Source organism: Gavialis gangeticus, unplaced genomic scaffold, assembly GCF_001723915.1.
Source record: "Gavialis gangeticus isolate Ggan-Ray unplaced genomic scaffold, GavGan_comp1, whole genome shotgun sequence".
NCBI lineage: Eukaryota > Metazoa > Chordata > Crocodylia > Gavialidae > Gavialis > Gavialis gangeticus.
Window position 1 is genome coordinate 35685762 of NW_017729030.1, and position 25056 is coordinate 35710817.

General features: G+C 38.5%; 1 long non-coding RNA gene across 1 annotated transcript; it reads left to right on the forward strand.

Annotated features, from left to right (window-relative positions):
* Positions 1 to 12: 12 nt before the first annotated feature.
* LOC109301155 lies at positions 13 to 24231 on the forward strand. Its single transcript, XR_002098447.1, has 2 exons — positions 13 to 139; positions 22602 to 24231. It is a non-coding gene; the product is annotated as an uncharacterized LOC109301155 (long non-coding RNA).
* Positions 24232 to 25056: the final 825 nt, after the last annotated feature.

Sequence of the window (25056 nt, forward strand, 5' to 3'; positions counted from 1 at the left end):
GTGAATCTCTCGAGCCACAATTAGTAAGAATAAGCACACTGAAGAGAAGCTGAATGTTTTGTTTTGTTTTTTTTTCCGCATCAGTCTTTAATGGAGAGAGCATTAGGGAGATACCTGCTTGCAGACCAGCTTTTTTCAGGTAAATATTTGATGCTGGGTTTTGAAAATATGAGGTTCTGGGGAAAAAAAGGCAATAGTAAATAGAAACATGGTATTAAGACTCTCTACAGCTGCTTGCAAATGTTGAAAATAAAACAAAAAACAGTGATCTGTTCTAAACTCCACGCACCCCCATTCCAGGAGCCCAGGACATGTCCAGGAGAGGCATTGCATTAGTTGGACCCAGCTCGCCCAATGTCTGTATAGATCAGGTGCTTTAGTGGGGCCTTTTGGGTGTTTTTATCTAATAGCTGATTGAATCTGCAGAGCCGGGTCAAAGTAACGCACTGCTGCTTCAGGTAAAGCATGGGTTTTTTTGTTCATTTTTTTTTAACATCTGCAAGCAGCCTATATTCTTAGAAAAAGTTAAAAATGAAATGTGGAATTTATAATGGCCATTGTAGTGGGTGGCTGCAGTTGTACTTGCAATTAAGAAGAGACGTGTGAACTTGGAAATAGAGCCCAGTGAGCCAGTTCTAAAGCAAATGATTGAAATGAGGATGACAGAATAATATAAAATAATGGCGGTAATAGGAACAAACTGTCCATCTGTCATGGAAAATTAGAATTTTTAAGGGTGAGTAAAAACTGATAGAGATTATTTTACCTCTCACCCTATGACTCTGTATGGTTACTTTAGTACTATTTGTGAAACACTTTATGAAGTGTTTTTTAAAAAATCAGAAATAATGTGAAACATTAGAAGCAATCTAAGAGACAGAGAAAAAATACTCAGGATAAATGGAATGTTTTCAGCTTCAGCAAAACATTAACAGGGGGCTCTGTAGGGGTCTAGGCTGGGACCCATACTGTTTGGTATTTCTTAACGGTGTGAAAAAGGGGATAAAAATGGCGAGAGAAAAATTGTAGATAATAGAAAACTATTTAACTCAGTCAAAACTGTAGTGGACTATGAAGAGCTTCAGAGTGACTTTAAAAAGCTAGGAGAGTAGAAAGGAAATGCATTCTGTAAGGAGTAATTTGAACTATTCATGTACCTTTAGGTATTATAAAATAGCTCATACCACTGAGGAAAAACACTTACTATCACTGTGAACAGTTTAATGAAAAGTGTCTGGCTAATGTACTGTGCTAGTCAGAATAACAAACAAAATACTACTTTGTAAAAAGAATGAAATAGAAAATGTGTTTGAAAATTTGTAATACCATTATGTATATCTCTGTGTTCATCTATTGGTCACTGGATCTGGAAAAAAAATAGATACAGCCTAACAATCAGAGGCATACAATACTTCTGTGGAAAAAAAGAACCAAAATGGTTAGCATTAATTAATTAAGAGAAGATATAAGAGGGAACATGAGGAATACAGGTTAACAGATATGGGCAGATCTAGGATTTAGTAAAGAGGGATGTGGCACACTGTCCCTCAGACCTTGATGGGGGCAAGGTGTGCTGGGAACCTCCAGACCAGCAGGCAACATTGGAAGATAGGGTAAGGAGCAGGTACATGAAGGGAGGGGATGGGACCCCTGCTCATTCCTCTCCTCTCTCTTTTCCCACATCCTCTGCTGTAGGGAGCAGGTGTTGGAAGGAAGAACCCACCCTCTGCTTTTGCTGTGTCTGGCTGAGCCCAGCACCCTGTGCAGCTGCTCCCTGCAGCCCTCAGCTGGAGCAGGGCAGGATTGGCTCTTGGGCTGCTTCTGTACCTGTGTCACTAGACAGCAGTGGTGGCAGGCGGGTTCCTCCTCCCAGCTCCTGTTCCTGGTGAGAGGGGGACATGGTGGGGGAGCAGCAATGTATAGCAGTGTGACTACTGCTGTCACCATCCCCTGCTAAGCCTGGCACCCCATGAAGCATCAACCTATAGCTGGAGTGGGCCAGGAGAGAGTCTGGGACCTCCCCCATGCTTGGCTCAGCAAGGGACAATGGCAGTGATGGCAGGCTTGTGCTGACCCCCTAGCACCTTGTGTCCCATTCTGGCTTAGTAGCTCCAGCTACAAGGAGAGGTTGCATAGAGCTCCAGATTTAGATGAAGAGAATGGGGATAGAAGGGGGGGAAGTACAACTGCATTGCTGCACCCCTCTGAATCTGCTTCATATAAAGGAAGACACTACAAATATAAAGTATATGTTCCCATTTACTATTTATTATAACATAAGAATCAGGGGACAACAGAAACAGCCAATTTTAAAATAGGAATACTTGTGATGCAATTTAAAAAGAAATATCTGTGACATAAATAATAATTATTGGCATAGGATATAATTTAAACTGGGACATAGGAGTGTATTTAAAAAAAAAGAATCAGATGATTATTTGAATAACTGAGACTATCAGCAATTACAGTTAAAATGTATAAAGGATGTAAATCCATATATTTCAAATGGCTTAAAAGAAACATCCTCTGTGAGCATCTAGCAAAGATTCTTGCACTGTTAGCCTCCCCAGGTAAACTATGACACTTTTTCAATATAGCAATTCCTATGTTCATGTAAATTTATCTTAGTTTGTTTTTTCCTAATGGAAAACCAGGAGCAGATCACTATATCTTCAAATCACTTAATTGATTATTTAATAGAAATAAAAACAGAAACAAGACACTGAATGTGGCCAAAGCAAATTCATCAACCAAATGCATATTTATGAGGAAAAAATGCATTTTTCTTAGCACTGTAAATTTGTTTAAGTGAAGTGTAGCGCTCCTTTTCTGCTCTGCTACTAGTTGGTCATATTTTTGTTACTATTATTATTACTGTAGTGCCAAGTTTCCAATAAAGATCAGGCCCTATTTGTATTGGGTGTTGGTCATACCACTTATTATATGAAACTGTTGTAGCCCTTAAGAAGGTAAACTAATTTCTAAAACAATGATTATTCAGAAGGTGTAAAGTGAAGTAGCTCCCTGAGTCTAGTGGAGCTATGCTGATTCAGAGCGGCTCAGAATATGACCATTACATTTAAAATTCCTTTATAACTCTTTTTTTAACAAGCTTGTATTTCTTCTGGGTCATGGAAATGAATGTTAAGTCTTTCTTTTATACTTTCATTCCTACAATGCTTTTGAGATCAATATATATGATCAAATAGACAGCCATAAGGGAGACAAGTACAGTATGGTCACTAGCAATGCTAGGTAGCAGTAACATACACTAAGGCTTTGTTTACCCGACACTTTAAAGGGTGCGAACCAAGTTCCTGGGGTAGTGCCCTAACCAGTAGGTCATCAGCTAGACAGGACTCCACCTCCTCTATACCATCTGTTGAAACTAGGTCACCAAGCAGCCTAGATTTAAGGAGCAGAAGAGGGCAAGTCAGATGGAGCCTACTTCTGTGGTCCAGTTAGCTGGGTATTATACCTGGAGGGAGTCTTTGATTCTAGGTCCTGCTCCTAATGCTGTTTCTCCAGGTTACCCAATGCAAAATACATCACTTATACTAAAGTAAATCTGGATACTGCCACTGAAAAAGAATGTCTTTTCCTAGATTATTCTATGGCGGGGTGTTTAAAATCACCGTGTGTCCTGAGCTGGATCCAGACCATGATGCTCCTCATGAGCCAGACACAGCTCAAGGCCCAGGGCCAAGCATAAGGGGGATGGGGTGGGATTCAGCATGGCATACCAGGCAACAGCAGCAGGGCCAGCAGTGGTAGGGCAAGTGGCTATGTTTCAAGTGGCCATTTGTCACATCAGGGGCACTGCAATTTTGGTGACGAGCCAAGTGGCTACAGGGTATGAGGCACTGTATCAACACAACCCTCACTCACCCTCCTGCTGCAGAGGGCCATGTCCACCAGAGCAAGAGGGCCACATATTCTGCAACAGGACACACCCTTTCCCCCTCATCACCCCCTGGGCCATGTCATCAACTTCCCTAGGCTCCAGTAGCCCATGGGCCTCATCATGTTTGATATTCCTGCTCTGTGGTAATGGGGAAGGATCTGGCCTGAGGATATTGCAGCATTGCAAGTGAAGGGACTCTGGCACAAGATGCACAGGTTAACCTGGAAATAAAATTTTCACCCGTAATAAGCATTTGCACTCCACACTTTTTTGTAAAATGGATTTGTGATGATAGTTGTCATCTGAGAGGTGTGATTTTCGGACAGGTTTGACAGTGGAGTGAATGGGCTGCTGTCTTATAGACAGGGTGAGCTAGTAACAAAGGTATAAAGAATTCAGAATACTGTACACTTATCTTATTTTTCTAGAAGAAAACAAATTCCATCCTTGATACTAACAGTTTCCAAAGCTTCATTTTTCTCTTTCCAAACATACATTCACAGTACTTCAAAATAAGAATTTTGGGTAATGTCTTCTAGCAGACATACCCTGTATAAAAAAGTACTGTATTTAGGCTTTCTAAATACTACTTTAGTGGCACATTATAGCTCTACTGGGTGCATCTACATGAGACGTTTACTGTGAAGTTGCCAACACAAGTACTGTCTTATAGCAGCATTATTTAGTGTGCTGCAAATCATGTAGACAATGACTGGGACTGGATGAGGCATGAGGGTGCTTCATTGTGGGGGCTGCTTGCCATCAAGCCCCTCCACAGCACATTGAGCTGGGTCAGAGCAACCCCAGGCTGGTAGGCTGACCTCCAGAGTCCCCTGCCAGCCAGGACTATTCTGTCTCAGTTCGATATGCTGTAGTCCTGGGCACATGCTTAAATCTTGCACCTGGGAACAATAAAATCTGGTGCAAAATGCACCAGAGTTTATTCAGTTACATTTATTTCACATGTAGATCACCCACTAAGAGCTAGTTTCAAACTGCTACAGCCCCCAGCCATGCAGAATTTGGAGAGCCCTGGCCTAAGTTGTCCTGGCCAACTGTCTGTCTAACCTGATCCTAAACACTTCCAAGGGTGGAGAATCCACAATCCCTTTAACTCGGCAATTGAGCTTGCCACACAATGCTAGCTAGCACTGTTAGGTGTGCAAACATGATTTGTAAGATAAACCTAGAGATTTCAAATAGTAATCCATATAGATAAAACATTCTGACCTGTTGTGTCTCTGAGTTCCTTTCAACATAAGAATTTCTTTATTTTTTTTGTAGTTCAAATTTGAGTAAAAACTAAAAACTTACATTTTCTGAAGGGTCTCTCTATTCTGTCCAAGGGTGCCTTGAGTCTAAAAACGTTAAGAACCACTGTTGTAGCTAATCTAGTCATTTTACCACCTCTGTGTTTTCTCTTTTATAATTGCATAAACAAATCGTATATCTTTTTTAAAAAGTTAATTTGGCCTTTAACTGTTGATTTTCTTTTTCTTTTTTTCTTTTAAATATCTCATGCAAATACACTGTTTTTATGTACTGGAAACCTAGGCTCGCAAACTTATTAAAAATGTATGTGTATTTGTATTCCTACTTACAAACAGTGACCCTGAGCTTGAAATTTGTTTAAAGGTAGCTTCAAAAACATCTTCATTAAAAGTTTAATAAGCATCAGTTGTGTGTCTAAATAAAGAATGCATATGCGTAAAATCCTATTTGCATGTGCAAGTGGATTATCAATGTGTAAACTTTGTAATATTGCATGCAAAAATCTATTAAAATTGCTGTCCTTGATCCTGTAATCTAATCTAATCTGAGTGAACAGGTTATGTTAGTAGGAAGTCCCCAGTAAATTCAGTGGATATCTGCCCCATGCACATATTTATCCATATGACTGAGAGTTAATCATTTGCATATACAGGTGCACAGAAGAAAATGGACACTAGATCAGAAAGGCGGGATTTAGTCTCTACACATCTATTTGTGTTTTTGTCCTTTTCTACCACTATTTCTACCAATCAATTTTAGGAACTCTTATTTTGTTATTCCTAAATTGGTAAGAAGCAAAAATGATAAAATTCAAATTTATCCACCCAGATGCGTTGTGGTCCATGAAAAGAAATTTTTGCTACATTTCTAAATAAAAATAAAACTAGGTAGTAAAATGAATACATAATTAGGTGAGTGTGAGGGTATGTATAGTTTCGTTCACTGCAGGTACTGTGTGACCTTGCATAAATAACTTGTAGTGATTCATTGTTCATTGATAACTGCGTAACTTATGAAAGAGTTTTTTTTATGTTCTATTCTTCACTGTTTTGTATTCTTTCTGTGAACACATTCCTCTTGCAGCCATCACTCAAAGGGAAGAATGCTAACAGGGTACTTATTGTAATAACAGAGAAGAAATAGATGATTTGCAAGGCACAATTAGGAAGAAACAATTTAGGAAATATGGCGATTACTTAATTTTAATATTGCTCAATAACTATTCACCCTTGAATCATGTTATTTGTGATTGATTTTCGTTTTGTTAACATGAAGAAAAATAGGAGACAAATATTCTGTTTTCCACTTCAAATTCAAAAGTATTACTTGCTATAGTTAGGTGATGTAGACAGAAGTCCATTATAACATGTATTATAAAATGGTAGGGAATGAGAATAATCTAATACCACCACAATGTATTTATATAGCATCCTTCATACAGAAGGTTCTTAAAGATCTGTATGCAGTCTTCATAGTATGTAGATCCAGGGACACTTTTTTTTTCATCAAATGCTAAATTCAGTGAAAAATGCCGATTTGAGAGGACAGAAATTATATATGAGATATATACTTATTAAAATACAGCAAACAGTTTTGACAGGGGAGTGGGCAGGAAAATTTAAAAAAACAGTTAAATATTTCATTCAAGTATTTTCAAAACACAATGTTTTTTTATTTAGGGATACTGAAACACTTCACCTTGCATTTCTGAAATATTTTTGTATGTTTTAAAAACAGATATTTACTATTCTGAAACTGACTGAAATTTAAAGAAAAAAGGGGTTAAATTAAACAGCACCACAGGAAAATAGAATTTATGTGAATTTTGTTCATTTCAGCTTGACATGAACCATTTCCCCCACTGACTGAAGCCTATTTATTATCCTGCTAAACATAGGGAACATTTTGTAAACTACTGAAATACACCTGCTTCTGGGGTGAAATGCTTCTAATATCAACAAGATATAGTAACATGGTGTGAAACAGAAAATAACAACACAAGCTGTCTACATTTAGAGAGGGATCTTTTATATCATAAAATGTTATCACTGAACTTGCATTTCACTAGGTTTCCTGACCAGTTATGCTTAAGAATGGGACCATGAATTTTTTTTATGTCAAATTGTTAGATACTTGCTTTTACATCTCTTTGAAAGACATCAACATGACACTCCCCCACACCATTTTATGACAGTGGTTAAGTAATGTCAAATAGAATGTCACCTACTAGAGCGCTAACATTGGAAAACTAAAGAAACTACCAGAAAATCTGCTTAAGCTATTGCCAGTCATTCTGCAGATGCTGTAACTATTAGCGCTTGGCTTAAATTTCAAAAGCATTTAGGTGAATTTAGTCATTTAGGAGCCTCAGTCTCATTGAAAGGCAATGCAGCTTAGGCTCCTTTATTATTTAGGGACATTTAAAACTTTTGCCCATAAATGGTATTTGATATTGGAACTATATCTATATCTGTTTATCTTACATATATTGTGATTTCTATTCCTGCTTGTCTCTCTACAAATTTCTTCCTCCTCTTCCCTCATTTTGTACTGAAAAGGGGAAGGGGGGCATCCTTTTTAAAGACTGTACCAGATCATTAGGAAACAAAAAATACTAAAGTGCCTGGGATGAACAACATCTCTACATTTACATAATACCACTTTTTTTCTTCAGTGCTCTAGGCTAGGTACAGATGGTCAAAAAGTCCGAAGCTCAATCAACTCAGTCTTTGCAGGTTAGTCTAAGATGCACAGATTAAATTGAAATACAAGTGAACAGACATTTACCTTTGATTCAGGAAGTGCAGCCACATGACTTCAGTGGCTCAGGCCAGAAGCCAGGGGCACTAGAGCATGGCTCTCTGGCTGTGCGTTCACTTCCTTGTCCTGCTGCCCCTGCGGTCTCTGATTTGCAGTCCAGAATTACAGCACTAAGACTCTGTAGGGTTGCTTATCACTTCCTCTTCCTACTTCTAGAAGCCTCTGGGACTGTAGTCCACAGTTGCAGCCAGCAGTAAGTTTGAGTGGGGGAAGTAGTTTTTAATCCTCTTCCTGACCTCAGCCCCAAGCCAGGGTTTACCTGGTGGAGAGCAGTACACTGGGCTACATCCCCAGCCCAGCTTGTCCCCCCACCACTCTCTTGTCAGTCAGCCCTCACTGCTCCAGCTATGGAGCAGAGGACTGGGGCCAGCCCTACTCTCTGGACCAGACAGGACAGATTAGCTGAGGGCTGCAAAGCATGCTGGGATTCTGGGGACTGTGATTTAACTTGATCTAGGAAGGGGGCTAGGATGGAAGTTTAATAAACTTGTTTGACCTAAATCAGTTATGGCTGATACTACATTCAACCAGGTTTATCTTAAACCAGTTTTAGCTATTTTAAAACTGGTTTATGTGCACTGAATTTCTAGGCTAGGGACAGACATTCAAAAAGCCTGAGCTTGAATTGATTCACTCTTTGCATGTTAGTCTAAACTGCGCAGCTTAAACTGATTAATAACTGGACAGACATTCTCTGTTAAATCAGGAAATACAGGCATGTGCCTGCAGTGGCTCAAGCCAAAAGCTGGGGGGTGCTAGAGCATGCCTGCCAGCTACTACCAAAGGGGAGGGAAGAGAGATGCCCTCCAAGGCTCTCATCCCTCCCTGTTGGAGCAGAGGGGGTGTGGCCAGGCACCAGCCAGCTCTAGCATGACACATGGGATGCCAGCCATCCACCTGAGGGAGGTGGGGAGAGGTGTGGGAGCTGCTGCCAGACTGATGAGTGGGGATGGAAAAAAAAGTCCTCTTTCTAAAGAAAGCATGTATTGAACACATCAATTTTTAAAGCATACAACAGGTAACTAACAAAAATCTTTGCCTAATTTAAGATCAGCCGAGGAAAATGCAGAATACACAACTTAGTTTAACTTAAAATGTAAAGCAGGAAGACAAGAGAGTCTTGCATAAGTCTTACTAATCCTGAAAGCAGAGTGTTTCCTTACAGCCAGGCATTCAGAAAGGTTTTGTTTAGGTTTTACAGGTTGTGCTTTATAGTGGAAATGTAGCTCTCTGCATTCTTTGGTCTGCAACTTCTAGCTAGATGCTGTCTGCAGCTTCCCTTAACTTCATATCCAGCACATACATGTGACTATTGTCAAGTTTTTGCCAACACTTCCCACCTCTCAGTCTGGTCCTGCAGGTCTTAGCTCTGGGCTCACAGATGCAGGTCTTGCCTCTCTACCCTGTGGAATTAATCCCTTCCCTGGCTGCAGGCAATTTGGACAGAGGGAAGAATTAACTATCCCTGCCTGGCTGCAGGAAAGCCATGGAGGTGCAACTGAGGCTGGCAGTCCTCAGGATTTGCCAGTGGGAGAGAGAGGGGACAGAGGGAAGTATTTGCTTCAGGGGCCATGGCAGGCCAGTGTCTGGCCATGGCCCACCCCTGCTCTGGCTGGACAGCAGAGAGGAGGGGCCAGCCCTGCTGTGGAGCAGAGTCCTGCATAGCCCAGAGAGCATGCAGGGATGCTGGGGGTGTCTGGTTTATCCTAAACCAGCAAGGGGTTTAGGACAGACATTGCATAAACTGGTTTGAGCCAAATCAGTTAAGTCTTATACTACATTCAACCAGATTTATCTCAGACTGGTTTTGACCATTTTGAAACTGGTTTATGTGCACTGAATGTCTGTTCTGTTACAGGTTTAAACCAGTTTCAGATCACTTTAAACCAGTTTGTGTGTAACTTCTGTTGCTAGCCAAGTGTTAACTGATAAGGCTTCTAATGCATAGATTGTGCTTCGGTCCTGTTCTCACATCAGCTACTAAATATGTGTAGTGATTCCTGCTACCAGTGGGATTTGTTTCTGGGCCCTGCCCCTTTTCATTGTTTTTGCTGGGCTACAAGTTTGGGCCTTACACTTTGGTGTATGCATATAGAGAAGCATGCCTGCCTACCCACAGCACAGTCCAGTGCTTAGTAATTGTGTGGCTACTAACAGTCTGCTGTGCATGGAATAAGATCACAAACTGTACATGAGGACCCAAAAGGGCAATTATGTAGTTGCATAATTATCATTTGGATGTGAAAATGAAATATGATTCTGCCCTTACTATCTAGTTTAGAAATTTGGAAATGGAAGACCCATGCAGTTAGACCATTAAGTTTAATTTCAGAACCTTGTAAACTGCTGGAAGAACTAATAAAACAGTCAATCTTTAAGTATAAAGAGTAAAATAGTATGATGAATGGTAAGCAATCTAAAATAATTCGATTTATTTCTTTGAGAGGATATCAGTCTTTATTCCTTGAAGAAACTATCATGGACAGGGTGAAGCAAATCTTCACAATTTATTTCCTAAATTCTACGTAAAAATTTGTGTGCATGATTGATTTGTTGCAACAGTAAACACTGTATTTGTGTGCACATACACACTTAATTGTTTTATATGCAAATATACTATTTGAGTATATAATATGTAGAGTTCAGATTCAATGTGCCATTCAGCATGTCGGTTCCAGAAATTGGTCCAGCAATTTCAGCTGTGTTCTACATGTTGTTTTCATAGATAGTAATAGGGATAATATGAATTATAGATATCCAGTTCCATATGCATATACTGAAGTATAAGTCCTAAAATTGCAGTCCATCAAAAACAAGGATGAGGAGGAGGGCCTAGCAACAAATAAACATAGACTAGATAAAAAGGGGCTGATGTTAAACAGTGTTTCAGTTCAGTACTCCCTCCTGCATCCAAAAATTGAAGGTACAAATAATTGTGGCTAAACTTTTGCATTTAAATTACCATCAGGAACAAAATCTTTAGGTGTTTAGTTACTTGGTTGTGCTTTCATATCACATTTATATGTTATTAAATTTGTCCTCACATGTCATATTAATATGCCTGTATATATCTTTAGGTGCAAGAAGGGGAAAAAGTTTTTAAATATCTTGCTCACAAATACAAATAGTAATTATTTTATGGTGATCTAATACCACATTGTGAACAGGTGTTCAGTAATATCTTTAGATTCAGTCTGACTTGTTATTCATTCAGAAGATACATGCTAATCGTATTTTTGAATAACAGAAGTCTGGAAAGCATTTCCAATACTTGGTGACACACAGTTAAATACAGTGTAATTTTGATAAATTGGAGGGACCAGCTAAATCTGATTGTATATTAGTTACTAAAAATAAATCTGAATTGCTTCAAATGTAAAATGAATTAATACCAGTGGGATTATATAATACCCCAGAAAGTCATCTGGCAGTATAATAAATGATAAACCAGCCGTGCCATGGTAAATTACATGTTATTGGATGTAAGAATAAGCAAGCTAATTTATTTTAATGTTCTCGGCATTGCTTAACCCTCAAACTCATGTGCTCAGTTTCAGGTTCCTCATCCTAATAGAGAGATACTGTTAGATTTCAAGAACATTTTGAATGATGTTGAAAATAAAATATATGAAAGGAAGAGTAGGAGAATGGGGGTTAATAAATTTAGAAGAAGGAAAACTAAGGATGTGGCTGGATAGCTATTTCTGCTGTTATAAAAAGGAAAGTTATTAGACCTTGACATTAGTCAGTAATCACAGCAGAAGGATCAGAGGTTCAGAATGAAGCAGGAAGTATGTAAATGAGGCAGTGCCCCTTTCTTTCCTCCATTCATCCTACTCTTTCTGGTTAAAAGCCCTGGCTTCTGTAGTTCCTTCTCAGCATCTGATAAGTAAGCTGCTGTGTATGAAAGCTTACACATCTCTGAATTACTTAGTTTATAAGGTGTAAATCTTCCCTATTTCTGCTTCATTGTGCGCATCCAGGCGAACACAAAAGTGTGGTATGTGGCGCTGCAAATCTGTCTGCAGAACTGCACATGCCACACGTTCAGGCATTCCTCATACTGCTAACTGGCTGCATGGGGCAGGATTTTGACTCCGGGAGATCCCAGGGTCAAAAAAAACCCACCCCTAAAAAAGCAGGACAGCACACATGGCATCTGTGCGCATCACTCAAAACCAGAGCCTGGCTGGCAGTAGTCATGCTCTGGCTACCAGCTAGGCTCCCTGTTGCAGGATCACCATAGCTGCAGCTCCTGGAGGCCCCCAGGATCCCAGGTAAGGCTTCTGGGGCCAGCACAGTTGCTGGCCCCAGCCTCCCATACCCCACCTGGGGCAATGTGCCATATGCCAGAGTGCGCATGGCACAGGTGTCCCCTGGGGACAAGTAACAGCAACACTCATTGTGCTGCTGTTTTTTGTGCTCAGGGAAATGTTTCTGCTAATGGGGACATGCCCATTAGGACACCAAGGCAGTGGAGCAGCTAGCCAATGGTCTTGAAATTATCTTCACTAGAGGTGTTCAATGCTGGATGTACCACCTGTGTTTCAGGAAAGTTTTAGGAATAAGTCTCAGCACAATATATGATTATATTGGCCACTCCAATGATTATATTGGCCATTCCCCTCTGAATTTGTCTGTTACTCTTTCCAGTTCTGATAGTGCTGTTAAGTATATTACCTTTGGTGTTTTCAGGCAGAAGGCAAGGCAGAGTAGCACCTTTAATTCGTTCGGAAAGGCATAAGCTTTTGTAGGCTATAGCCTATATCATCAGATGCTATGAAGAGTCTTCCAGAGAAGAGAGCTGCTAGACGAGAGAAGAACAGAGCCATTTAAATACAAAAGGGAAAGGAGGAGGAAAGAATGGGGGAGGGGGTACTGCTGAGAGAGAGGCAGATGGGTTGAAGAGATCAAAAAGGTTAACAAGGGTGTAGGTTGTAGCCGTGTTGGTCTAAGGGCGTAGGCAGACAACATTCTTTGGGTGAATCTGATATCTTTTATTAGACCAACTTAAATATTAGACCAACTGTTTAAGTTGGTCTAATAAAAGATATCAGATTCACCCGAAGTACCTTGTCTGCAAAAGGTTAACAAAGCAGTTAACTTGCTGAGGTATGTCAGGGATATAAAAGGTAGTTCAGGTAAGGGGAAAGACTCTGGAATCTCTGATGAGGATAATTAACACATTTGAATGATTCCTTGGTCTTCAATCTTGTGTTCAAATTAGTTTTAAAGTTTTCAAGAAGCAAGGATATTTGTGGTTGATATTTTATTGTACCAACTGCAGAGAGAAAGCTGCAGAAGGAAGAACGGCTTATATAAAAGTTCATATGGAAATAAAAGCAGGAGATATCCAAGCAATTATCAAATAACCGACAGACAAGAGACATGTAGACAAATCTCATAATTGGAAGAACAAGACTGTTCAGAATAGTTGTTATCACTTGTGAAGTACAGAGATTAGCGAGTATCAGGTAAATATAACAGACCGTGAAGTCATTTTCTATGTTAAGCCCCTGGTTCTTAATGTCCAATAGACTGCTGAATGTGTGTTCCCACACTCATCTTTTGAAGATGTTTTGTAATTTTTTTTGAGCACCAGAAGGGTGAGGTCAGACAGGGGGTGGGTTTTTTTCCTCCTTGAAAAATTTTCTGCCACCTGTGCTCTGGTGTCTCTGTGCTCTATCTTGTTTGTGATAATTCATTCTGATGCATAGTTTTGTTGTTTAGGAATGGCTACTTGGTAATGGAATGACCAGAGTTTTGCCACAGGATTTTGTGTCTTTTTTGGAATCAATGTCAAATCAGTCTCCATTCATTCTTTCACGTAGGGTTTGCCCTGCCCATCCAGTGTACACAGAAGAGGGGCATTGTAAGCAGCTAATGGCATATGATGTGAGTAGAAGAACAGGTGAATGACCCGCAGGTGTTATAATCCATGTTGTTTGGTCTAGTGATGATATGATCTGTGTTCATGAGGAGTTATATAGCTGGCATCTAGGTCTGCTGCAAGGTCTGGTGCCTTGGTGAGAGTAGTGGCTAAGTAATTTGTTTTAGGAGAGATGTCATTTGAGGTTGGAGAACTGTTTGTAAAGTAGGACCAGCTGGTGCCCCAAGGCTACCTTGAGATGGTCATCCTTAACCAGGAGGAGTTGGAAGTTATTAATGATGTGTCCAAGGTATTCAAGCTGGGTCAACAAGAGGGATTCTGTTGTTCTTGCTAAGAGGTTTGGTATTGTAGCAGGTTAGAATGAGGTCCAACTATGAGTCTGTTCATTTGAGTGGCTAATCTCACTTCCTGCCAGTGAGAATACAGCAGATATGATTGTAATTGAGTTTAGCTGTAGACAATGGATCTAGTGGGGTACTTAAGATGAAAGCTGGTGGCATGGAGATAGCTATGGCAGTCTGTTGGTTTCTAATGCAGTGTGGTGGTAGTGTGCACCATGCAGTGTTTTCAGAAGATAATATGGTTCTTGCACTACAGAGAAAAGATAATGTGGTCCTGCACTACTACTTTTTGCTTCTGCTTATCATGTTTTGTGGAAAAAATGCTTTCAGGTTTTTTTTCTTGGTTCATTATATAGTATAGCTGGCTACTTTCTACGTTGAATAATAGTAACTGGAAGGCATCGTTTCCATAGTAAATAATGGCAACGGGAAGATAAATCATATCTGACATGTTTTATGCCACTAGGCTATTCTTGGCAGTTGCATTTAGTGGAGAAAACAAAGTACATGTAGAAGTATCATATGTACTTCGGAATGTTGATGACAACAAGCAACCAAGCCTTGATTCAGCAAATCACCCCTATTCAGCATGTGATTAACTTCATGCATGTGTTGATGCCCTATGGAAGTCAATGATTAGAATAAAAACACAGACTTCAGTATAGTACTGACTAGAGATCGACTTAATCAAGTGTTTACCAAATTGTGATCCCACTTGTTTTTCACAGCAGGTGTAATTCACCTTTCTGCACAAAGATGAGCAGTGCATATGTCTTACAAGGAGACAGTAACACCAAAGAAACAAAGAATTGGAAGCACAGCAACAATATGGATATTATCTATTACTTGGTATTAAAATGTCAAGATTTGCCTATGGATATTATCTATGCCTTGCTAAATTGTCTTGAAGTGATACCTTCTATGCTAAAATGGTCCAACTTTCCATACAGACATGCTCACACTATGGCAAAAGTGTATCTCTCTAAATAGTGGGGCCCTGGAATTTCAAGAGCATATAATACAAGAGAAAATCAAAATTTCTAAAACATGTATTGTCAAAATCTGCACTGAAGCTAATGCAGCTAATGGAGTATATATCAGTGCAAAACTTGATCAGCACAACTTAAAAACAAATTGATCATCTGTTTAGTCACTGGTGCAGAATTCTACATTATGTTCAAAATGAAAAAGCAAATGCAAAGCTACCCATTTGCATGTCCACAGGTGACACATTCCTTTTTGATGTTTGAAGTAGAATCATCACAGTCAGTCAGTTTCATAAGATTGTAAATCTATGTGGTCGGTGCTCATCATAACTGTCCTTGGACCTAGAGGCCGTGTCCACATGAGCAGCCGACTGTACAGTTGTTACTGTGCAATCATTTAGTACTTGCATAACGAAGTACTAAATGACTGTGCTGTAGAATCCCTGAACATTTTTTTTTCAGATGCTATTGCACAGTAGCTTGTTACTGCTGTGCTGTAGTGTTGCATCACAGTTAGTGCTCACCAATGCTACTGCACAGTAACATATCATGTGTCCCTTGAATGAATTCAAGTGAATTTGGGAGATGAAATCTAATATGTACTTATGCGAGACAGAAAGAAAGAACAGTTTCTGGGGTTTTTTAAATTAGGTATGTTATGGAACCTCCCCCCCACCAATTGTTTTTGACTGCAGAATATGGATAATTCTCTCAAAAGTAGTGGACAGCATTTAATGATATTTTTGTTTTATTTACTTTGAAAAGGCAAGGGGCTTTGTTAGAAAAGAACAATATTTATATTTGGCATATGCAGGATAGAAGGGACAGTTTTTCAACCCAATTACATTTCCAATGTATTCAGTTAGAGATATTTTTTACCTGGGCATAAGTATACATGGAGAACAGTCTCCTCATACCTGTCCTCACTTTGGTATCTACAAGAATAGGCAGAATTGCAGTAGTAATGCTCAAGAAAATAGGGACTATGCCTTCTTACTGTATTGGCATGTTGATGATGAGAAGCCCTTTCTTGACCCTGTCTGTGCATGTAGACACAAATACTGGTTGTGAGAACTAAATGACTAGAGGAATTAGCCAGATCCTTTTCCCATAATATATGCATCTGGAGAATGCCTTTTTATAGCAATTCCAAGATGTTTTCTCTATATACCAGTTGTGAGGGCTGTATGTAAAAGGTATCTAATTTATTGGTCCCTGAGGTTATTCCACTGACCTCAGTGAAGTTATATCAGTGGTGAATTTGGCTACTTTTTTCTTATACCTGTGAACATGGGTAATTTCCTGGTGTCCTTTTTCAAATGTTTTGAACCTTTTTACAATGAATTGTTGCCATACAAATTAAAAATAATGCACAAGAAAGCATGAATTATGCACTCTGAAGACAACTAATCAGTGAAAACGTACTCTTATAAATATGTCTATATGAAACACAAAATGTCTGTTAAGCTCTTTAAAAAAATTCTCTCTCTAAACTAATCAGTGAGAATAGAATATTTGAGAAAATCATATCTTCATATATGCAAATATGTGTTTTGGGGAGTAGATAAGTTATATTAATTCATTAAGAAATATCTGGAATATCTTGAATGCCATTTTCCTAAAATATCCTCAGTATCGACTTAACCTCCTCTTTAAAGTATGACATTTTAAAAATTACCTAATTATTTCAAAAGATGCTGAGTTGATACTGGGTTTACTGAAGTACTGTACTCCTTTATTCAGGGAACTGGTAAAAAATGGGTCTAGAAATGAAATATTTTGCATCCTAGATCCATGAGCTCTACCCCTATGATTGTATATCATCCCATATGTAGAAATACAACTATAAAGCATAAGGGAGTTATGGTCGGTTTCTCTTCATTTCAATTCACTTCTTGACCTCTCTTGCAAATGCAACAATTGGTGATATGTGCGATGGTGAGTTTGGGATGAGTACATATGTTCACTAAGAAATATACTGAATGTGCTAAATCATGCATCAGATTTCCAGCAAACAATTACAGTTGGTAATGTATTTAAACCAGAGCCAGAAAGCTGTATTAATACTTACCTGAGTAATTCATTCTCCCCTCCTCCCCAAACGTCTTGGGTTAAATCCTTTCACTGTTCAAGTCATTGGTGTTTTAATAGGGGCAGAATTTCATCCACTATATCTGCAATGTAGAGTAATGCAAAGTTTATGAACATATTTTAAGTAAGCTAATAATGCTAAAAATCCAAATGTACATGTGGTAAAGGACTCATTTATATTATTTTTTTAATGAACTGTGGGAGATATCTGTTCTACCTGCTTATGACTTACATATTTGGGAAAGCTGCTTAGAGAAGTCTGCCATGTGATTCCATGTATGTTTATCTCTACTATGGGCTTCATGAACTGGAATATATTCTCTGCACTATCTGCTTAGGGCATGGGGGCGATAAGGTCAAAAAACCTACCTCCGTACTTGAACTATACTCAACCCACCACCTCTGTGCCTGCGTGACTCACGTAGGCATGTCTGGAGACAAGAATCTTAGGACATTGGATGGTGCCCTGTGTATGTGGTTCTGCTGATCTCATATTTAGTATGTTGTGGGGTAAACAGCGTGAAAGCCTTTTGTACTAAACTTTACAGTGGGCACATCTACACATGCCTATCAATGCGCACCAATCAACTCCAGTGCTTATTGCTCTGAAATTTATTGCTCACAGGTGCATGTCTGCTCATTGAGCCAGGACAGAGCAGCCCCAGCTGGCAGGGGACGTGGGGGGTCAGCCTGCCAGCCTGGGGCTGCTCCCCCCAGCTCAGTGTGCTCTGAAGGGGCTGGCTGGGTCACATCTACATATGCAGTGCTGCAGTGTTTTTTTTTTCTCCTCTGCAGCAGAATAGTACTTGTGTTTACAAATTTTATCCTGCTGCAGAATAAATTAGTTTATTCCAACCTAATAGGGGTGTATTTGTAGATGCTGAGACATTTACTGTGCAGCTAATTAGTCTATTGCACAGTAAACATCTTGTGTAGATGTGCCAAGTGGGAGTGAATTTGGTCCTGACACAGTAAATTGTACATTAGGGAGATAGGAAGCATAGTGCTGCTTTCATTCCTTTGTTTCTATGGCTGTTTCTGATTTAAGGGGGAAAAAATATTTCTCTTCCTCCTCTTCATAGTACAGTAGCAGTATTACAGCTGAATTAGTGTGCATGGCATTTCAGATAGCTGTTTCCCTGAAAAGTTTATAGTCTAACTGCTCTGTTAGATCTTTAAGGTACCTCCAATGTCATTGTTAAAATGGAGTTATGCTGCAGTAGCAGGCATTATGCTATAGCTTCCAGGTCCATAGGATGTGCTTGACTGAAACCATATTCATAAAAGCATGCACTCCCTTTTGCAAGTGAAGGGGATCAGCACAACTCCACGCTTTGTTGCTTGGGGTAGTTAGCAAGGCCCAACAGGAATACTCTCTTGTTCAAAGAAGTGTAAAGACTTGATGTGTGGTCAGTCCCCATTTGGGATTGCAAAGATTAAAAAAAAAAAAAGTTTTGTTGCCATTCCCATCTCTTGATCACTTAATGTAGCCATAGTTTTGCCCTAAGTTTGGATATAACAGGGTATATGATAACATACAAAAAGGTAAAGGAATAGAAGAGAAGATACTGTGGTAAATATGTTTGTATTTTCCTGACATATCTGTCATAAAAAGCATTAAGTATAAATATTGTATGTTTAATTTTTTTTTTTTCCTATTTTTAATCTCAGTTTTATTTCTCTTTATTTATTCTCCTTCTGTTCATCCACGGCTACCCTTTTGTGTGTCTTCTCCTCTCAGTGCCTACCTATAACTAACTCAGCAGCATTAATGGGAGGGTTATACATGTATATCAAGGGAAGAATAAATCCTAACATGCCTTCTGTACTCTGCTTCCAATTTATTATTGAAATCTATTGTAAATACCCTATATTCATTTAAAATCCTTCCTACTGGGAATAAGACCTTTGGAGAAAGAAAACTACCTCTCTAATAATATATGCTAGATATACATAACACTGTTTGAGCTAAACTAGCAAGCAAGCTAATGAGGAAAAAATCAGAATTTTAAATTGCTTTCTATTTGTGCTGATTATTTAATCCTCCTTTCCCCCTAGACACATTAAAGAGCTGAACACATTGTCCTAATATGGTAGTAACATTATTAAATTTTACTAATTCTAAAAACAATATCTGTAGCAAAAAGCTGCCATCCCATCATTCCCAATCTTTCCCAGTAGATCTATGTACAGTTCTTCTCTATACTAGGTTTCAGTGTTAAAAACAGTGTACAAAATAGTTAAATGATGATTTAAAAAAAAAAAGAAATGTGTTCTGAGATAAAGACTGAGAGTCAGGATTTTTTTTAGTTCTTATGCCAGCTCTTTCACTGACTATGGTACTTTCCATTTCTGTAGTGCTTTCCATCTGTGGATCTCAAAGTGGATTATAAAGAGAATAGTGATTTATGCCTTGCTGCACCTCTGTTTTGATAGGTAAGCAATACTATTCCCATTTTACAGATGGAGAAATTGTGACACAGAGAGGCTTAGTGATTTTTCTCACGTTCACAAGGAAAGTTTCTAGCAGAGCCAGGAATTAGACCCCAGATCTCTTGATTTCCTGTTCTCTGCTTTAAGAGTGAGCATCCTTCTTCCCATTTAACCTCTCTGACTCATATTACTCATCTGTAAAACAAGGATAATAATACAGGGTCATAAAGATTGCTTTGCACAGGGATTTCTGTGCAGATATCTATGGAAAATAATAAGATAAAGGGGTAGGGCTCCCTCACCCTTGAAATCTAGCAATTTTCTATCACTTAGAATCCTTTTCAAATAGAAAACTTTAATTTTTCGTAACAGGTAGAACTGGGATATATGAATCTCCTGAGCCCAAACATTGCAGGTCTTTATTCAGAGTTAAAAGTGAACTAATTGATTATCTTGTCTCAATTAAAATAATAATTAAACATATTACTAATAGGCGTGGGGAAAGGTAAAAACTCAACCCAATCATCTACACCAAAATCCTTCTAATTGTTTAAGATACCCCTAAAGGTAAACACATAGATTTTGTTGTGCATCTTAGAGGATCAAAAGAATGTCACCAATTCCAGTTGACCCAACTTGTCATGTTGGTCTGCAGGGTTGGGAGGCTTCATTCCATACATATTCTACAAGACCCCAAACTAAAGGAAATGAACAACAGGAAACCCTGTAGAGGTTTCTGGCTTATGCAGTCCTACCCATAGCTTTCTCAATCTGGGACACTGTGAGCATGTCTACACAAGAAGTTTACTGCACAATAGACTAAATAGCTGCTCTGTAAACATTGCACATCTACAGACGCATCCCTGTTAGGCTGAAGTAAATTAATTTACTTTTCACAGAAAGATAGTACTTGTAAATACTCTGCAGCAGTGTACATGTAGAATACTGTCCTGTCTGACTGGGGCATGAGGGTGCTTCAGTAAGCAGGCTGCAAGTAGCCCCATGCTGAAGCACCCTTGTGCTCCAGCCAGCCCCTCTGCAGCATGTTGAGCCAGGGGGAGCAGCCCTGGGCTGGCAAGCCTACCCCCCAGGCTCCCTGCCAGCCAGGGCTTCTCTTCCCTGGTTCAATGTGCTGTGGTCCCAGGCTGACATTCAGACATGGTGCCTAGGAGCAATAAATTCCAGAGCAAGAAGCCCCGGAGTTTATTTATGGGCTTTAATTGCATGTGTAGATGCACCCTGTAATGACTGTCTTTACCAAGATATTATGAAAAACATAAGAATTGAATGTTTATACAGAGCTTTATAGAATAAAAGTGACACAAACACACACAAACTCACACACATTAAGTGCTATTGTTGTAGGACCTTTATTTTTGTTAATATTAAAAGGAAGTTCAGAACTTAATAAATGAGGGCCATGGGTTTGTATGAGCTCCCATGGAATTTACTCAGTGCATTATTGGGACCTGAGATTGTGAAGATTCTGACCTGTTATCACAACTGTTTATGTATATTTTTTGTAAGATTATCTCCTTAGCCTCTTATCTCTTTTGATTATATTGGACATTAAGGATATCTTTACAATTAAATTTAAAAAAATGCAAAATATTTCCCATTGACTTCAGTTCTGATAACAGGTCAGAATCTTCACAATCTCAGGTCCCAGTACTGCAGTGAGTAAATTCAATGGGAGCTCGTACAAACCCATGGCCCACTTTGGGGTACACATGGCATATATATGTCACATGTACCCCATACTTGTCAATTTAGCCAGACTAGATTGGATGAACATATGATGTCTATGCTAATACCCTTCCATGTAGATAATTTGTCTTCACTGTGATTTATACTTTACTAATTTATTAGTGAACATGTTCTAGGGGGACCTCATTTGTGTATTTATTTTAAAGAGACTGAAAATTAGGGCTAAACACAAGTCATTTATAGCTGTAAAATCATCATAGAGTTGGAAAAGTTCCTTTTATTTTAATTGTTACAATTCATGCCCATAAATCTGTTGACATTTTATTCCTTTAAATCTGAATTTGCCAATTTGGAGTTTAGGATAAAGCCTGAATTTTATAATCAAACACTTCAAAAAAGTACTTCAGTTAAATGAGCTAGTTCCTTATCTTAGCTCCATCCATGTGACTGATATCAGAATCCAAGCTAGGGTCTTCTCCGGATGCTAGTATAAGTCATTTGTTACCTTTGCTCCCAATTACAGTTAAAATAGCCAGTGTCTGGAGGTAATATATCTACCACAGCTGGTGTATTAGGATACAGGTTTGCTAATGCATTGACCTTCTTCACTTACGTAATACAAGTTCAATTTCCAACGTGACAGTAAATGCTTGGATTTGAATTGTAGCGCTAATGCATCGTTTTTTCATCTCCCTGTCAAACCAGACTAAAGGGTCAGTTGGTAATGAGGATAATGGTTCACTTTAAAAGGGAAGGAAAACTGTCTTCTGATTCTTTTGGAGAGTCTAGGTCTTGCTTCAAATAACAAGATGAACTAGAAAAAATAGGCTTGGAAATACCAGTAATATTGAACCTGCAAGTGTGACTCTTTGCCTCATTCATATACTGGTTTTCTAAAGGCATATTGGAATACTTGCTGTGATACTGGACAGTTAATAAAACAGCCTGTGAAATGTGACTTTTTTTTCCAGAATATCAACCGCAGAAAGACTTTTCTGAACAGTAAATCAACATTAAACTTTTTACTAAAATGGGAAATCCAAGCAACAGCTTGTCACAAGTATCATTTCTCTACCCATTAAGAAATCCTTTAAAAAATAGTAGCGCTAGAGAATGACTTTTTTTTTTCTCAGAAATTTCTTTCTTTTTTCCCACAGCACGGAAAAGGATATGCTAGTCAATTCTACAGGACTTACCTGAAGCAGCATGATTTGCACAAAAGTCGACCAACAAAAAAGCATTAACTTTTCAACTTCATTGTCTTGGCCATCCAGTTCTGAGTAACTGAAGGATTTGTGTGCTGTTGGAGACATCGTGGCCAACAACAGGACCTAATTGCTCTCAGCAGGCCTGAGAAATGAGTTGAAATGTATGGAACTGTAGAAACTTCAGAGGCAACTGTTCTTGCCTCTCTGATCAGTGTGTGCCTGTTTACAGCACTATATATCTTTCTCTCTCCAAAATGTCACTGAGCCCTTTAGATGTTTATATTCACCACAAGAAGCCAATCGTACAGATAAAAGAAATGTGCATTATAAATGCAATATCACTGTTTTAAACTTGACTGTTTTATATTATTTTTGTGTGATCAAGTGTTCCCCAAAATATTCCAACTTTACAAGAGAGATTGTGATCATGTTCTTTTCACCTGTGGGTCATAAAAATGTTGTTAATCTGCAGACCCACAAAATATCAAAGACATTCTGTAGTTTATACACCGTGTTGCAAAGTGTTTACTGTACTATTTCAAAGCTTCTAAATAAATATAAAATATATATATTATATTATATTATATATAATTTTCCGAACAATGTGGTACAATTTAGTTGATTTTTAAATGGATTCATGCAGTCCACATCATGCATTAAAAGTGAGAAGGTAATTCAGGGTCCCTAACCTATCCTTGCTAAAATAAATAAATAAATAAATCTTTAGTAGTATTTCCCCAATTTTCGTATTTTGGTCAGTCCTGTTTTTCTGGTCTTTGTTTTTGTTTTTTTAAGATGTAAGCAACAACATTTTACTTAAGTTGTACTGAATTTTCAATGCCAAAGATGCAGCTGTCAGTTTTACCAGTATGAGCATTATGTACTATCAAAAGTATATATCAGTTTCCATTATTTTGATTATATTTCTAAAGTTTTTTAATTTGGTATCACATAACCTTTCATAAAGGGCCTTTTGCTCACCTGTATATGTTTTTAAAAAGAAGACTGGGTGTCTGTACATTTTGCAATGTAAGATATAATGTAACTGATAATAACTATTTTAAGGAAATCTTACCAAACTCATAATTCACACACATCTTTCTTTGATATAGTTTTGTGAAAACCTAAGCAAATATATATATCTTTTCATCATGGCTAGAAATGGTTTTTGATAAAACACAAACCACAAAGGCCTGGAGTATAACAACCTTTTAACTTTTTAGTCATCTTTGTTGTTTTATATAAAACTTGTTTTGGAGTTAGGAACATGGCACATTCTCAGACTGACCTTTCTCTTACAGGAATAATAACCAATAGGCTACTGACTTCTTTGGGAACAGGACTGAGCTTTTCCATATTATCTGTATATTTTATAACAATTTTATGAATTGAAATATTGTCTCATTTTTTTTATAAAAAAAAAAATCAAAAAACAAGCCTTGAAAAGTAAAGTTTAAGTTTACCTTCATGTTCAGAAAATGTAAAATCTAGACATTTTTTTTCTGTTTTTTACATACACTGCTGTACTGTGTTCTTTCTGATGTTTCCTAATTGTTGCCTCTCAAACACTGAAAAATAATGATAGAGCACTGTCTGTGTTATTAGCTGATATTGGAGTTTGGAGAAATACTTAGGGCATTTATACATGTGCTTGGGTGGGGGGGCACATTTTAATTAGAGTGGCTCCGAGAGCCGCTTTAATTTAAAGTGCCCGGAGCATCTTGTGTATCAGCATCCCCATGCCTAAAAATGGCAGTGGGGGTGCTTTTATCTAAAGCTTAATGAACTTTAGATAAAGCATGCCCACTGGCATTTTTAAATGTAAGGATGGTGATACACAAGACACTGGAGGCTTCTGGAGCATGGTAATTACTACAGTCTAGTAGACTTGATTAATCGAGTCTGCTCCAATGAACTGTAATTACAGCATATCAGAGTAGCCTTGCTGCTCATATATAGGTGCCCTTAGGGCCTGATTCAGTATCCATCAAAGGAAATGGAAACCTTGCTTTAATTTCAAAGGATTTTGGTCCAAGACCTTGGAAACAGATTCTGGTAACTGCACCAATGTGACTACCTGTTGTAGCAGGAGTTAAGGATGACAGAATTTGGCCTGTAAATATATAAGGAATAGGGGCTTTTTAAAAATGGCAGTTGCTTTTAGATAGAAAGCTGTAAATCATCTGTATGTAATCCACCTCAGTATCAAACCAAACAAACCCCCACTACTTACAGTGGAAGTTCTGTGTACAGAACACTACCTGGATTCAGCCCTGAAGTTGTTAATTTACTTCATTACTCTAACAAAATATACTTGTTAAACACTTTTAACACATTTCTAGATTATTTGTATGACTTCAGAAACATCTTGGGGTTCTTTTTAAAATGTGTGTGTGTGTGTGTG